Genomic DNA, 8,711 nt, shown 5'->3' with positions numbered 1-8,711 from the left:
CACTCGCAAAGACAAGTGAATGATTCACTAAATCCTCACAGAGTCACCTGTCCAAAAGTACACACACTTTCCGATCCACTCAGCGCGATGTGTGGAGACACCCGAGGCAGCAGGAGACGTGGACAGGCCTCTTGAGCAGAGGCCAGAACCTGAGCTAATTAAGACTGATCCTTCAGCTCGGCCTGTGATAAATGAATCCATCACTTTGCCTCCACGGCGAAGACCGTGCTGTGCCTTCTCGCCGAGTGTTGTTGTCAAAGACTATATAGTAAAATCGGTAATGTGGGGGTAAACTGATAATAAAGTAATGCAGGATTACACCCGGGCTGCACGGTGGTGTAGTTAGCATCTTCGCCTCACAGCAAGAAGGTTCTGGGTTCGAATCCCGGTTCAACCAGGGCCTTTCTGTGTGGAGTTTGCATGTTCTCCCCGTGTATGCGTGGGTTCTCTCCGGGTTCTCCGGCTTCCTCCCACAGTCCAAAGACATGCAGAATGGGGTTAGGTTCATTGGAGACTCTAAATTGACCGTAGGTGTGAATGGTTGTCCGTCTCTGTATGTGGCCCTGTGATAGGCTGGCGACCTGTCCAGGGTGTACCCCGCCTCTTGCCCAATGTCAGCTGGGATTGGCTCCAGCCCCCCCGCGACCCTTAAATGGATAAAGCGGTAGACGATGAATGAATGAATGAGGATTACACCCCCAAAAACTCGTTCAGTGATCTCAGGCATTTTTGAATAGTTCCAGCAATAGAAAAAAAACACCAAGAAGAACCAAGGGAGTTCTTGTCAGTGGCATATATTTAAAACAGCGCCCCCATGAGGTGCCGAGCTGAGAACGACGGAGTAAACTAAACTAAAGGCAGATCAGAGGTACAACCAAAAGCAGTTCATTCCACGAGCAGCCTGAGGAAAGGGGTTGCAGAAGGGGCCAGGCCAACTTTGGTGTGCTGCTTGACATCTCGCGTCGTACCACGACAATTAGCAGGCTCTGCACGGTGACATGTAGAGATTGGAGTGAAGATGGTGCGGCCTGAGACCAGTGGGATGCTGGAGAAACATTAACGATTGTTCAGAGCGTTTGAGCTCCCTGTCACTGTGTGCCACCGCCGATTGTGTGTCAAGTGCCGAGAGATGAACACTGAACCTATGAATGCCACAGTCAATGGATTTTGGATATACTGTAGTGTGACTGTCACAGTAGCAGTCGGTCACAGCTTTGGGGGGAGCGCTGTTCACAGAAAACTCGCAACACTGCGGCAAACAGTAGGAGAGATTCTCTCCGACTCCTCTCAGAAATCAGTGATCAGGCAGAATATTCCGATCGGTAGCAGGATGCATAATTGGTGAGACAGTATCAGGAGGATGCAGTGACAGCGTTGCAATCATTCAATTGCTCCTCCAATGTTTGTGTCAGCAGCGACAAGTAATCAGTGTCATGTGCATCTATTGTGCAAATCTGTGCCAGAGCAAATTATTCAAGTATAATGACAGCTCTGGCTGCTGATTGTACAGTGAATAAAACAGAAAATTGCCTTTGATCAACCTGTGATGCGAAATTAACTTTTTATCCTACCCCACAGAACACTTTTTGAATTAAAGTACAGGAGGAACACATTAGCACACAGGATGTGACAATATTCGGGATGTTTTTTTTCTTCTTTTCCCAGAGATGTGGTTTGATATCTGTCTGCAGACTACAAACCGTGAAATGAGGCCATTGTTCATCTGGAAAGTCTGTTAATCAACTGAACTGCTCCAGAGAATGTCATTTGGCAGCATTACAGCCTTGTTTACCTCAGCTCTGGCATCAGTTGATGATGTTTATTTGGCTGAAACGTCCCCAGTCGGCGGGGCTGCCACAACTTGCAGCCGTCAAGGTTGCAGCAGGCCTTGTAGATGTCCAGGTCATCGTCTCCTGCCCCTTCTGGCTTGTGAGACCTTGTGCACAGCGTGCAACAATACATAACTACTTGTTTTGGTCATCCACTCAGAGGTTCACCATCAAAAGTATGATTACCTGTGCATTTATGCATGTGGTCAAGTCGAGGCACATTTAAAAATAACTAGAGTTGACCAAAGTGCTGTACAATAAAACATGCAAAGATTCTAAGACTAAAACAAATGAAGCAAATTAATGTAGAGATGTCAGTGTTTGTGCACATAAATGTGTGTATCTGCGGAGGATGCCAGCCCACAAACTGTGAAAAAAGACCACCCTGTCGTTTTTTTGTGAGCTGGCTGAACCCTACAGCCTGTCTCTGAACAACTGGTTCAGATTTCTCTCCCACTCTGATGTCACAGTTGGGCTCTTTTGGGGGAAACCCCCTGCCAATCTGAGAGGTGGGTGTGACATTTCCTAGTTGACCATTCGCTACAGACTGAGCCAGCTGATTTGGGTGAATCAGGAGGGGCAGCTAGAATAAATCCAGGCGTTTTAGACAGAGGGTGAAAAGAGGAGCTGCAGTATGAGGACACTGATGCCTTTTCTGAACATTAGAGCATGTATATACCTTTTCAAGTGGTGGCCTGAATATGAGGATAATATGTCACCTTTAAACACTTCACCCCTAAGCCACCACCAAGGGACAGTCAGGAGCAGCTGGTCAGAGGATCTGAGAGTTCTTGCAGTGGAGAGGGGGCATGGAAGCTCAGATGTATTTGGGGGGGGCTCAGGCATTTAAGGTTTTTTAAAATGAATAAGACAACCTTAAACTCAATCCTATGCCTGACTGGGATCCAATGCATTGATGCGACCACAGGTGACAGGCTGTCTCTCTTCCTGGTGCCAGTTAGCAGTCCAGCAGCAGCATTCTGTACTGGCTGCAAATGAGACGGGGACGACTGGCTGATGTCCAAATAGAGGGCGTTGTTGTATCCTGCAGTTAGGATATTATTGCATTTGAGACAATATTCAGCTCAAAATGAAAGCTAAAAGAAAGCTCGAAATGGAAACAATTTACATCGGAAATAACAATGTATTCGATATTTTGTCCTCGTGGACTGGCAACGTAAGCAGAGGATCAGTGAACATGAATTTTGGGGTTGCCCAAGAGAGGTGGTAATCACGATCTTCTGGTTTTACAACGTGAAGTGACTATTAACTAAAACTATTCCCCCTAAATGATTAACTATCACTCAGAGTGATGCTGTAAAGTTGTTTGAAGTTCTGAGTTTGCTCTTCATTTGTTTTCTCTCTTACTTTCGAAGACTATTGCTAAACTCCTGGCTGATTCAACGAGAGATAAATCTATCTCTGTCACTGCGATGAATAATCATTTTTATATTTCAATGATACAAAGACAAGTCAGTCCTTTGTATTTTGTATTTAATGCTATGAATTGTTATCTATTTATTGGAATTTAAACTATTCCATTTCCCCCTTTACCCGATTTTTATGCACCACACACAAGTCATTCAATTTCAAAGCTACCTGAAGAAAGTCTTTGTAGCAAATGTTCTTTTTTGAGTAAGTTTAGACAGTGTGTGGGTGTTTCTTCGCCCTCCTCTGCGGTGGTGTCTGCTCTGTCTTCGCAGCAGAGAGATATTTAATGGACTGTGAAATGTGAGCCCTTGAAATGAAGTGTTCACTTAAAATCCTTTTTCATTGGTTGCATTTGTTCAACACCTCTGACCAGTTAAACCAAATTTAACCTATGCTACTGTAACCGGCCAACACTGTTTACCATAGACTATAAACAAAGATGGACGACACATCTCCTCCTATACCAAAAATTAAGCCAGAATATCTGAGCACCAGTGATTGGGGAGTGGAGTTGCGGTATCTAGGTCTCGACCAATCAAGGGTCGGTCTGTTCTGTTCAGTCTTTTTGTTATAGCATCCAATAACTAATTAAAACCAAACTTCTCACAAAAACAAACACTTGGACATACATCAGTGTGATAAGAAAAACTTATCAATGACAGAAACAGAAAAATATTTAACATTCACTTTGTCTATTCAGTTTGGCCCTTGTGCCATCTGCTGACATGGAGGGGGTGGGGGTTTATGACCTGTACTGCAGCCACCACCAGGGGGCGATCCGTATGATTTTACTTCATTTTTGGTAGCTGTCTTGTCGTCCATCTAAAAATAGAGTCCAGCCTTTTTACCACTATACAGTTACTATGGTATAATACTGAACTGACACCAGCTAGCTTGCTCCTTGAGAGGAAGTGAGCGTGGACACACACTTATCTCACACTAATTTGCACACACTTTACTGTCAGTTATTGTTAAAACATTCGTATCTAAGGACAGTTGACTGACAACAACCAAGCTCATTCCCCTTGTTCAAAGTCTCTGATTGTGATAGTTTCTGTCAGCATCTGTCCAAACCACTTAAAAGCATTGGGAGTCGACAACGACATGTGACAGTGGAGTCCCCAACACGTTTCACTGTACAGCTCTTTTAAAAGCTTTTTGGCAGCACAGTTGAGTTAATATTTGTACTAAAGGTATAGGAGCAGATTTTAGGGTTGTAGAGTGTTTTTACGCCCTCATTTGACTTTTTCTGACTTGCTGCTCAAGAACTGCCATTGGCCAAATGCTCTCCAGCCTCCCTCGAAGGGGGGTGGCCTGTAAAATGGCCTCTTAAAAAATATCGGATGATAAGAAATTGAAAAATGGAAATTCCCACTTGCAGCTTCCTCAGCTCAGCAGTGATTGCGGCTTTAATCTCCTCTCAGTCGCAGGCTTCCCGCTAGTTGAAGCAGCTCCCAGCATTTAAACATGATCTCGTCACACCAGGAACAACGAGTCAGGGGCAGCTCGGAGAAATGAACAAACACCGTCAGAGGAACTCAGGCGGAGAAAAGAAAGAAGTTGTAGTTGTCTTTGTTTTTCTGCTCTCTCAGTCATAACTTGTGTCTAACCTGCAGAGAGATACTGCCAAACATGACAATGGCATCGCTTGCCACGGGGGTGGTGGTTGTTGGAGGTCTGTTTCCTCTTATTTTGGTACCTGTCCCTTTTGTCTTCCCCCCTTTTTTTCCTCCCTGTTCTTGAGACAGGAAAAGGAAGCCTGGAAAGGTGCACTGTGTTGTCGTTGCTCACCGAAGCAGCCACTATCAGGTGCTTTCCACTTCACAACAGCAGTACACATCAATTATTCAGAGACCCTGAAATAAAGCAGTTTGCCTCTTCTGTCTCCCAAGGAGGGAAGAGAGAATTGCAAATGAAAAGGCACAGAAGTGGTGACGATTCCAGTGCTTGTGCAATTAAAAACATCACTTTTAAAAGATTCAAAGGAGGAAAAGAAAAATGTCAGAACCCCAGTAAGTACAGTCTACTTGCTTTTTTGAGAGTTGAGATGTAAGGCGCGGATTATTCCTATTCATGTTCTACTTATGTTGAATTCATGTGTCTTTAAATCTATAATTCCCTTCATATCAATTCATCAGAAGGTGTTACAGGCACCATTATGAGCGCTATGAGTACCACAGCTATTCTATGATAATATTATAGAAATGCTGATAATAGAGCTGGCAACAGTGGGAGTGAATTACCTTCTAAACTTTGTTGCACTGTTGTGCTCTATCATCCAACTGTTGATTTCCCCTGCGCTGTAGGTCTGAGAACTGCTGACTGTGGAAACCCTTGGAGTCCACGGAACTCACCGTCATGTTAGTGGAACCATATTTGGATACATCATCCTGCCGTAAGTGGCCGTCACAAGCTCTGTAGACCATAATGGCCATAAAGGGATGCACATGGTCAGCAACAATAGGTGGATTCAGGCCTCCGGTGGGCTGTGGCATTCAGAAAGAAAACATAATCAAAACCATATCTCCACCAGCAGCCTAGAACCGCTGACCCAGGGCGAGATGGGTCCATGGATTCATGTTGTTTCGCCACATTCTGATCCCACCACCCACCAGACCACCCAACCACTCTTCCCATTCTCCTCTGACCTTTCTCATCCACAAGGTGCATTTGCCCACAGAACTACCACTTTTTGGATGTTTGTTGTTTTTCGTGCCATTCTCTCTAATATCTATAATTTTTTGTAACTGAGCTGCCACGGCATTATTGTCTGATTGGATATTCGCAGTAACAAGCAGGTGTGCTTGTTCAGAAAATGCGCACTCTCTATTTTCCCTTACAACCTCACAGCCGCTTATGGTAGGGTAACGGTTTCCTTGAAGCTGCATTTTGGTACCACACTGTCACCTGGAAATATTTTTTCGGGCTAACATGATTTCAAACAGTTATCTATTTTTCCATCCAGAAATAAAATCTACTGTAGACTTGTGTTTCTGTCCCTGACATAGATAACATAATGACAGTCACTAGCTTAATGTGCCAGCAGAGCTGCAGGACTAGACTGTTTTCTTTGTCCTTTTTTCTTGATTTGACCACAATGTACTTAACTCCCAGTAATGAATAATATAGAACAGCTTTCGAATCGCAAACAACTGAGGATGTGAACGCTTTCCCCCTCCCTGACGGAAACCCTGATGATGCTGCAGCTCTACCTTTGAGGGATTTGCGATATGCTGTTTAAAGCCTCCAATTGAAATCTGCTGGAATAGTGTGCAAAGCCAGAACTGGCACAAAATCATGTGCAGGCATCCTTTAGCAACGTGAAGGTCCAGCGTGTAGGATCTATGATCTTAAACCTCATCGCTGATGCCACTAACTTTGAACTTCAAACACACATTGTAAACAGTGATTGCATTATATTGTAATACTGTAGATTACAATGAAAAATCTGTCTGAACAGAATCAGTCTGTCTAGTCTTTTGAGTTTGAGCGTGAGTATGGACAAATTAACAGTTAATTAAGCCAACCTGCCAATTATTTTCATATACAGGACAAAACGTCTGTCCTGCCCCTTAAATATTTTCCTAAAACTTAGCACTAAAAAAAGGCCTTGGCCATATTTCCCCCCTTTTCAATATACAGCATGGTTTGTCACAGCACCTGAGAAACATGATCATAACCCCCATGTGCACAGTTTGAAATAAATCCAGCAATAATAATAATAGTAAATCACCAAATTCAAAACAACCTACTCTCCTTATTCTGTTGTTGTTTTCTTTTCTTCCCTCCAGTCTTCTTGGGAGCCTTCTTATACAATGAGATCCTGATAATGTACTGCCACAATACTGTATGAAATCCCAAAACACAGGCACATGCTGTGTCTCATGAGCCAGAAAAAAAACGAGTCAGTTTCTTTAAGCAGAAAATGAAGCTGGGGGATTTATACATACTGTATATATAACAGTGAGAAATTATAGAACAGTATTGATACAGCCTTGTACTACGATTTATGTGTCAAATAAATGTATATATGAGAGATTCATTCTACATTGGAACTGAATCTGTTAAAACTACAAGTTATGAGATTATGAAAGTCCCTATTAATGTGAATTGTTTAATCAGCCTGTCTCCTTCTGTGTTTTCTCTTGTATCCTCATGTTTGTCACCTAAACTTATCTAGAAAAATAAGAAACTGGACAGTGTGTGTAGTTAACATACAAACAGAAAGAGTGCCAGAGCTATAAGGAAACTCTTTCTGCTTCTATCTGACAAACTTTTATTTATATAATGGTCATGGAGCCAGGCCAGACTTTGTTAGTATTTATATTTTGTCTGTATAAATGCAATACTGCCTTCCACGGAATGCCACTAGATGTCAGACCATGTGGACGTACTGTACAACCTTACTTGCCGCCATCTGCAACTTAACTAATGGGTCGGCTATAAGCGAGTTATAAAGTTCTAAATATCTGAAATTATATCAATGCTTTGTTGCACAGATTGAATATCACACATGTTTTGATTTAAGTGTGTATTTCTGTCTTTGGAAATTATTTTGAACTTAAAATTGAAATTATTAGCACTGCAAACATCCTAAAATCTCTCTCATATTAATCTCCATCTTGGGTCAGTACCTGATTGGGCCTGTGCTATGTGTGCACTTCATTTGACTGACCAGCGGATGTGTGATTGGTAATTGACGCCTATTTAGGGAGGCAAAAAGATTGGGGGGGGGGGGGGGGGGGGGGGGGGTTGAGGTTTACTTGATTCGACAAAGGTAAAGAGGAACGTGTTGTCTCTTGCATTTTAAATTGATTGGATATTTAAGTAAGCAGAGATGTTAGCCAAGAGGTGTGGCACAGTAAGAAATATTGAATGAGTCTGGGAGAAAGATGGAAGTTGTCGTCCTGTTTAACAGTGGCTAAGCCCCATTCACATTATATTTTCCATCAATCCTCACAGAGAGCCTCTCTTCCTTCTTGTCTGAGGTCTGCTTCAGCACATCAATGCAGGCAATCGGTAACTTGCTCAAGGACACTTCAGGAAAGATCAAGCAAGTATTGCTGACAAATTGGTTCAAATCGGACTTTTCTGATTACCTGATAGCATGCCGCCAGCTCTGTCGCGGAAAACTTTTTATTTCCTTCATGAAACGGCAACGTATTGAGCACATCACAGGACGTGACACTCGAAACGGTGGCTAATTCTGAAAATGTATCGCTCACAAAAAAAAGAGAAGAGCTGTGATAAAGTTCAAAGCTTTGCCCCCGAGTTCCACACTTCAGCACCAAAAGTGTCCCTCAAGTATGGCTAAATAATGCATCCACAGAGAGAGGCTGGTTACCTGAAATGCCCTGCTCCGATTCAGCAAAGTTGGCGGCTCGGGAGATCGGCTGCCGACTGAGGACCCTGAGGTGTGAAGATGGATATGCTCATCCACTGATAGGGGAA

This window comes from Scophthalmus maximus, chromosome 8 (assembly GCF_022379125.1).
Source record: "Scophthalmus maximus strain ysfricsl-2021 chromosome 8, ASM2237912v1, whole genome shotgun sequence".
Taxonomy (NCBI): domain Eukaryota; kingdom Metazoa; phylum Chordata; class Actinopteri; order Pleuronectiformes; family Scophthalmidae; genus Scophthalmus; species Scophthalmus maximus.
Note: the sequence above shows the minus strand (reverse complement) of the source record.